Source organism: Mirounga leonina, unplaced genomic scaffold (assembly GCF_011800145.1).
Source record: "Mirounga leonina isolate KUSES-001 unplaced genomic scaffold, KU_Mleo_1.0 Mir_239, whole genome shotgun sequence".
In the NCBI taxonomy this organism is placed as follows: domain Eukaryota; kingdom Metazoa; phylum Chordata; class Mammalia; order Carnivora; family Phocidae; genus Mirounga; species Mirounga leonina.
Window position 1 is genome coordinate 2,815,561 of NW_023270624.1, and position 8,873 is coordinate 2,824,433.

The 8,873-nt window shown below is 33.9% G+C and overlaps 1 pseudogene; it reads right to left on the reverse strand.

Annotated features, from left to right (window-relative positions):
* Nucleotides 1-7,439: 7,439 nt before the first annotated feature.
* LOC118026467 lies at nt 7,440-8,373 on the reverse strand (annotated as a pseudogene).
* Between the last annotated feature and the right edge of the window lie 500 nt (nt 8,374-8,873).

The window sequence follows — 8,873 nt, forward strand, 5'->3', positions numbered from 1 at the left end:
TCTTTTAGAATCCTCTGGCTTTGGTATCACATCAACACTTTTCTCATAAAATAAGTTTGGAAACATTCCCTGCTCTTCATTTTCTTTTTTAGAAAGAGTTTGAGAAGGATACTTATTAAGTCTTTATTAAATGTTTGGTAGAGTTCACTAGTGATGTCATCTGCTCCTGCAATTCCTGTGTTGTAAGGTTTTGGTTACTGATACAATCCCTTACTTGTCAATGGTCTGCTTAGATTTTCCATTTCTTCGTCATTCAATCTTGGTAGATTGTATATTTACAGAAATGTATCTTTTTCTTCTAGGTTAGCCAATTTCTAGGCATATAATTGTTCACAGATGCTTCTTATGACTATTTGTCATTCTGTTGTATCAGTTGCAATATCTCTTTCATTGATGATAATTTCATTAATTTTAGTCCTTTCTCTTTTTCTCAGTCTAGCTAAAGGTTTGCCAATTCTGTTTCTTTTCAAAAGACAATTCTTTATTATGTTGGTTTTTATTTTGTTTTTGTGGTCTCTATTCCATTTCTAGCTATTATAATAATAGCTCATATAAGTGAGATCATTTCGTATTTGACTTTCTCCATCTTATTTCACTTAGCATGATGCTCTCTAGGTCCATTCATGTTGTCTTGAGTGACAAGATTTTATATCATATGTATCTCTGCATCTATCATTGAACACTTACATTACTTCCATATCTTGGTTATTGTTAATAATACTGCCAAAAACATGGAGTGCATATATCTTTTTTTAATTATATAGAGATAGTATCTTAAAAATTCAAAATAACTAATACCAAAAAGATCTGAAATAACAGATGTGGATGAGGATGAGTAGAAAAGGAGCCCTCAAGCCCTTTTGGAGGGAATGTAAATTGGTGCAGACACTTTGGAAAACAGTGTGGAGGTTCCTTATAAAATTAAAAATAGAAATATAATATAAACTAGTAATTCTAATGCTGGGTATTTACCTGAATAAAATGTCAGCTGTTCCTTTATTGATTTTCTGTCTTGATGACCTACTCTACATTCAAAGTGGGGTGTTGCCTCCTATTATTGAATTTCTATTTTTTTCTTCGGTTCTGTTTATATTTCTTTATACATCTTAGTATTTTGATGTGTGGTGCATATATATTTACAATTCTTCTATCAACTTGATAAATTGTCCCCTTGCCCATTATTTAATTACCTTCTTTGTTTCTTTTGACAGTTCTTGATTTAAAGTCTATTTTGTGTGAAATAAGTATTGCTTTTTTACTATTTTGGTTACCATTTACATGACATTTCTTTTTTCACCCTTTCTCCCTTTTAACCTATGTATACTCTTAAAGCAAAAATAAGCCCCTTATAGGTAAAATACAATTGGATATTTTTAAAATTTTTACCAGTTTATGTCTATTTATTAGAGAATTTAATCCATTTATATATAAAGTAATTATTTTTTATTTTTTATTTTTTTTAAAGATTTTATTTATTTATTGTGAGAGAGAGACACACAGCGAGAGAGGGAACACAAGCAGGGGGAGTGGGAGAGGGAGAAGCAGGCTCCCCGCAGAGCAGGGAGCCCGATGTGGGACTCGATCCCAGGACCCTGGGATCATGACCTGAGCCGAAGGCAGTCACTCAACTGACTGAGCCACCCAGGTGCCCTATAAAGTAATTATTAAAAGGTAAATACTTTCCACTGTCATTTTTATTTTCTTCCCCTGTGCTTTGAAGTTTCTTTGCCTCTTTCTTTCTCCTGCTGTCTTTCTTTTTGATCATGTGTGTGTGTGAAAACTTTGATTACTTTATCCTAATCTTTTGTGTATCTAAATAGGTATTTTCTTATTAATCACTATAAGGCATATATATATATATATATATATATATATATATATATATATATATATATATATATATAATGTTATAATAAAGCAATCTATTTTTACCTGATAACAACTTAACTTAATTGCATGCAAAAATATATTTTACATTTTATTTATCTATATTTTGTGTTATTAATGTCACTATTTATGACTTTTTATAATGTTTAAACATCAATGAATATTGTAGCTATAGTTCTCTTAATACTTTTTGTGTTTTAACTTTTGCAGTCATGTTAAAAGTGATTTGTGCATTAACATTATAGCTCCAGAGTATTCTGAATTTTAATATATACACTTTTTACAGCTATATTGCATACTTTCATAGGTTTTCTTTTTTCCTTTTTTTATGGATTTTATTTATTTATTTGATAGAGAGAGCAAGAGAGCACAAGCAGGGGGAAGAGTAGAGGGAGAGGGAGAATCATGACCTGAACCAAAGGCAGATGCTTAACCATCTGAGCCACCCAGGCACCCGTCATATGTTTTCATGTTGCTATTTAGCATACTTTTGTTCCAACTTGAAGAACTCCATTTAGCACTTCCTGTAGGGCAAACCTAGTGGTCATAAACTCTCTGTTATTGTTTGTCTGGTAATGTATCTTTTATTTATTTCTGATATACAGTACTGTCAGGTAAAGTATTCTTGGTTGGAAAGTTTGCTCCTTCTGGGCCTTCCATAATACTTGTACTATTTCATTCAATGATATGCCATAATTCCCATTGAGTCTTTTTGTTTGTTTCTCTGACTAGGCAATTTTAAGATCTCGGTCTTTGAATTCAGTTATTCTTTTTTTTCTGTTTGATTATATTAGTTGCAGAATTTCTCTACTTAGCCTTTGGTTCACTCCAAAATTTGGTTTTTGTTTTTAATAGTTTCAATATCTTTATTGAACTTTACATTTTGGTCATGCATTTTTTCCTGATTATGTTTAGTTGTCTATGTTCTTTTAAGATAATTATTTTGAATTTTGTGTCAGGCAATTCATAAATCTTTATTTTCTTGAGGACAGCCACTGAGAGATTATTTTGTCACTTTTATGGGCTTATGTTTTCATATTTCATGATCCTTAAAGTCTTGAATTACTGTTTAACATTTAAAGAATTTTTTTTCCTTCTCCAGTCCTTGATGAGTGGCTTGAGGATAGAAAGATATTTACCTGTCAGTCTTGTTAGAGAAAAGGTCTCTCATTTATTTTCTACAGACGAACCCATCTCACCCCTTTTTTTTTATTATTGGGAGAAAGTCAGGGATTGTGTGCCTTCTTTCACTCTCACATATCAAACTTGGGTGTTGGAATATTTTCATTTATTTTTCCCAGGGCAGTAGAGTTCAAGATTGCATACTTTCTCTCAATTGCACAGAGTCAAGCTGGTTACTGACATCCTTTTGCCATCTGAGCTGGTTTGTATGCTATCTGTTGAAGTGCATACACACCATATGTGGAAGTTAACACGCATCATCATGGAGGTGTGTCCACATGTTTGGAGCATGTATTACCCCATTGGAAGGGCTACAAGTGAGTCACCCCTCAAAGTTCATAGGCGGAGTCCCCAAGGCAGTTAGCAGAATCTGCTGCTGGTTTTTGAGGTCTATGTGGTGGTTGCTGTGAGGCCCCCTGCAACCTTTCCTCTATTCTTAGCACCTCCAGACTATTCATCTATACCTACCATCTCAGTAATCTGGTAAGACAAGACATATATGAACCTCTTGGGCAATATCCTGTGAGACAGGGGAATCCACATCCTCACTTTGTTCTTATTTTCTCCCATGGGATAGATTGTAAGCCAAGTATGTCTCTTCATTCTAAGTGATATGCCCTTATGGGAAAGCGTCATAAATAAAATGCAATTATTCTTCTTACCCTCCTCCACGAGTCTATTCTTGGATTCTTTGCTTGATTAATGCCCTGGAATTTTTCCTCTGGGCTCCTGTGTTCCCTCAAAAGCATTGCCATTTATGGATAGTTGTGAGAATTATTGTATCCATAAATTTATTAGAGCTGGAATCTATTTAGTCATCTTGTTTCAAATCCCCCTTTTTATATTATATACCATACACAAAGATAAACTCAAAATGGATGAAAGACCTCAATGTGAGACAGGAATCCATCAAAATCCTAGAGCAGAACATAGGCAGTAACCTCTTTGACATCGCCCACAGCAACTTCTTTCAAGATACATCTCCAAAGGCTAGTGAAACAAAAGTAAAAATGAATTTTTGGGACTTCATCAAGATAAAAAGCTTCTGTACAGCAAAGAAAATAGTCAACAAAACAAAGAGGCAACCCACAGAATGGGAGAAGATATTTGCAAATGACACTACAGATAAAGGACTGGTATCCAAGATCTATAAAGAACTTCTCAAACTCAACACCCAAAAAACAAATAATCAAGTCAAAAAATAGGCAGAAGACATGAACAGACACTTCTCTGAAGAAGACATACACATGGCTAACAGACACGTGAAAAAATGTTCATCATCATTAGCCATCAGGGAAATTCAAATGAAAACCACATTGGGATACCACCTTACACCAGTTAGAATGGCAAAAATTGACAAGGTAAGAAACAACAAATGTTGGAGAGGTTTGGAGAAAGGGAAACCCTCTTACACTGTTTGTGGGAATAAAAGTTGGTACAGCCACTTTGGAAAACAGTGTGGAGGTTCCTCAGAAAATTAAAAATAGAGATATGCTATGACCCAGCAATTGCACTCTTGGGTATTTACCCCAAAGGCACAGATGTAGTGAAAAGAAGGGCCATATGCACCCCAATGTTTATAGCAGCAATGTCCACAATAGCCAAACTGTGGAAAGAGCCAAGATGCCCTTCAATAGATGAATGGATAAAGAAGATGTGGTCCATATATACAATAGAATATTACTCGGCCATCAGAAAGGATGAATACCCAACTTTTACATCAACATGAATGGGAATGGAGGAAATTATGCTAAGTGAAATAAGTCAAGCAGAGAAAGTCAATTATCATATGGTTTCACTTATTTGTGGAACATAAGGAATAGCATGGAGGACATTAGGAGAATGAAGGGAAAAATGAAGGGGGGGGGGAATCAGAGGGAAGGTGAACCATGAGAGACTATGGACTCTGAGAAACAAACTGGGGTTTTAGGGGGTAGGTGCGTGGGGAGATTGGTTAGCCCAGTGATGGGTATTAAGGAGGGCATGTACTGCATGGAGCACTGGGTGTTATATGAAAACAATGAATCATGGATCACTACATCAAAAACTAATGATGTAATGTATGGTGACTAACAAAACATAATAAAATAAAATTAAAAAATATATATTCAAATAGACATCAATGAAACAAATTTATAACCATAATATTATTTTTATTGCTAATTTTTTAAAAGATCATTGAAGGTTTAGGCCTTCTTTATATACTCATTAAATACATTTTTTTAACCCAAATCATCTATGAATGACCTTTAGTTTTGCAATAGTTTTATTCTTGAAGCACCATATCAAGGGCTTAGGATATCATTTAAGTCTTGACTTTTTCTTTATATAAAAATTATCATAGTACTAATATTAAATTCGTTATTTTTTTAGTGAAAGACCTATTTCAAAATTTCCTCTACTGCCTAACTGCTAATATATAAGTTAATATAATATTATATATAATATATATATATTATATATATAGGCTTTTATTTAAATAAATAAATTAAAAGTGTATTATGGATATTATTTTATTGATTTCACCAATTTCTTTCATATCTATTTACTTGGAAGAGAATCCTGGAAGTGCAGTATTTGTATAATAGTCTTTTACAACTGAAAATTGAAAAGATATGGAATATAGCATCCATAATTGCTTATGAGATTGACAATGCTATGTCTTTTCTATTCATTGTGTTAAATGTTACATTTATAGTAAATAGAAGACCCATTATATGTGCTTTGGGCAAATTATAAGACTATAATACAGTTACCTAAATTTTCTGTCAGTTTGTTAAGCAGAAATATTTTAAAAATTAAATAATTTCTAAAAATGGACTTAATCCAGTCAAACGTTTAGGCATTACCAAGTTTTTCTCACATTACTGATAGAATCAATAACTGAAATTTTATTTTTATGTCTTTTGTGAACATGACTCTGTAAATAACCTGGATGGGTCTCACAGAAAAATCCTAAACCATCTCCATGTTCTCCATTCCCTGGTGTTATTCTCATGATTATGTTATACTTTAAAATAAGAGTAAATTGTGCAGCTATAATTAAGATCACAAATCAATAGATTTTAAGAATTCAAAGATGGTTTATCTTTGATTGGCTTTTCTTACCCGGTTGACATTTTCCATAGGAGGACTTAGGTCTTCCCTGAAATCACAGAATTTCTCATGCTGGCTTTGAAAAAATAAGCAGACATATGTTATTCAGCTTCATAGAAATGATTCACTTCAACAACCACATGATCTTAGAATGTGACCAGATAAAACTGCAGCCCCAGCCAACACCTGGATTTCTACTTTGTGATAGGAAACGCTGACCTATATAAACTGTGATGTAATAAATGGTTGCTATATGCAGCTGTTAAATTTGTGTTAATTTGTTATACAGTGGGGATGTTGTAATACAATTTTAACAGAACAGTTCATACTCATATTAGGGCATAAAGGTTTTTCCTCTTTAGCCACAAGAGTCTCTAGAATTATATGTCTATGTCATCTATATCTGTATCTATGTTGATACTTATATAGAGTTAGATACACATGAATATCATTATAAAAATAAATTTGGAGTTCTCCTACTTGAGATTTGAGAATATGCAGCTTACAGAAAACCAAAACTTCCTCATTAAATGAAATACATTATGTTTTTATACAATTACAGTACACAATCCATATAAGGATCAAGATATCCAAGGATGAGAAATCCAGGCTTTAGCATTCATTTTCACATTTTAGTTTCCCATGTATGAGACTGGTATTTATAGAAAAAAAGAAATAAATGAGAACACCCCAGTAATCCACCATCCTGAAGAAGGACAATGTCCAGGACAATTAAAGCTCAATATGCCTATGTCTTCACATAATACCTCTCTTTTTTCCATCCAGTTATGATAAATTCATTTTCATAATGATCCTACATTCATTCCCACATCTTGGTATATAAAGAGATTGGTCATTCAATTTTATTTTTAAGTGATCACTCCAAATTAAGACATTGTATTTTCCAGAATTCATTTTTTTTTTTTGCTAAGATTCAGTTTATGACATGTTAAAAAACTCAATAAACTTAATCAACACAATCAATCGGATGTTATCATGGGCAATAGTCTGTATTTGTAAACTGAGAGTATAAAAAAAATGAATAAATTGTGGGTCTTGTCTTGCAACAAATATTTCCTTATAGCCATTGCTTGAACTTACCATATAAATGTAAAATATTTGAAGAAAAAAATGCAGTCTTTCAATTTCTAAAACTTATGTTGTTGCTTATAGTTCTACAAAGATCAACAAATATTAGTTAATTGTATTGATTGAATCCATATATTTGAGCATAAATCAAATATAGGAGAAAAACAAACAAAGCATAAAGATTATCAGGCAATTTGTTCTCCAGACTTACCCTTCCCCAACACCTTCATGAATGCTCTGGCCACTTCCTTGTTGTGAAGGCTGTAGATGAGGGGATTCAGCATGGGAGTAAGGATGGTGTAGAAGGCTGACACCATCTTTTCCTGGGTGGGGAATGATCAGAAACAGGCCGCATGTACATGAACATGGCTGCTCCATAATACATTCCCACCACAATGAGGTGAGAGGAGCAGATGGCAAAAGCTTTTTGGCGGCCTTCCCCAGACCCCATGTGAATGACAGCCACAATAACACAAACATAGGAAGCAATGATTACTGCTACAGGGAAAAGAAGCATAATAACACAACAGATAAGTATCCTTTCAAATAACAATGTGTTGGTTCATGAGAGAGTGAGAAGGGCAGGGACATCAAAGGAAAAATGGGGTATTTCCAGGGCTCCACAATATGAGAATGATAATGCAACTGCAACTTCAATTATACCATCAAGGGAGCCAAGAATCCATGAAGAAGCTGCCATGAGGCCATAGATTTTCTGGTTCATGAGAACTGAGTATTGTAATGGGTGACAAATGGCAACATAACAGTCATAGGCCATTGGAAACATTCTGCTCCAACCAGGGACACATATAAGAATATCTGGGCTCCACAACCAGCCAGAGAGATGGACTTCCTGCCAGACAAGTAGTTGAAGGCCATCTTGGGTACAGTGGTGCAGATGAGCATGAGGTCCATGAGGGACAGTTGGCTGAGGAGGAAGTACATGGGTGTGTGAAGCTGGGTGTCCAGGTAGATGAGGAGAATCATGACAGTGTTTCCAATGAAGGCCACTGTGAAGACACCCAAAACCAGAGAGAAGAGGAAGATGTGGGTGGGCTTGTGATTGAAGATTCCCAGTAGGATGAAGCCTGAATTGAAGGTCTGATTTTCCCATGCCATGATAAATATGTTGACTGCATGGAACAGAAGAAGTGAAACATGGCTGGGATTGTGTTATAGAAATATTAAGCACTTCCTTCCTAAGTCACCCTTCTACCAAATTGCCTAAGCAAGAGAAAATTGGTTCTCTGGTCATAATTATTTTTTTCATTTTTAGACTAGGTATATTAAAGCATAATTTTAGCTTGATATGATTTTTAATACAACTTGCTTTGTTCATAGACATAATAAATTACATGGTAAAAATATGAGAGTTTTCTCAAGTCATATAATCAGGTTAGGGTAACTAGTCAACTCCTAGATTATCCATTCACTTAAAAAAAAAAACAACATTATGATCATGAAAGACATACATTTCTGAGAAGTTGATGAGATTTTCTTTCTGTTTCTTTATATTTTCCATGAGACTTAGCGTAACAATTCTACTGAAGAGTAGAGAGAATCATGTATCGATGGAAATGAGACAAGGTTAATCAAATGACAGGTAAACAGAAGACATT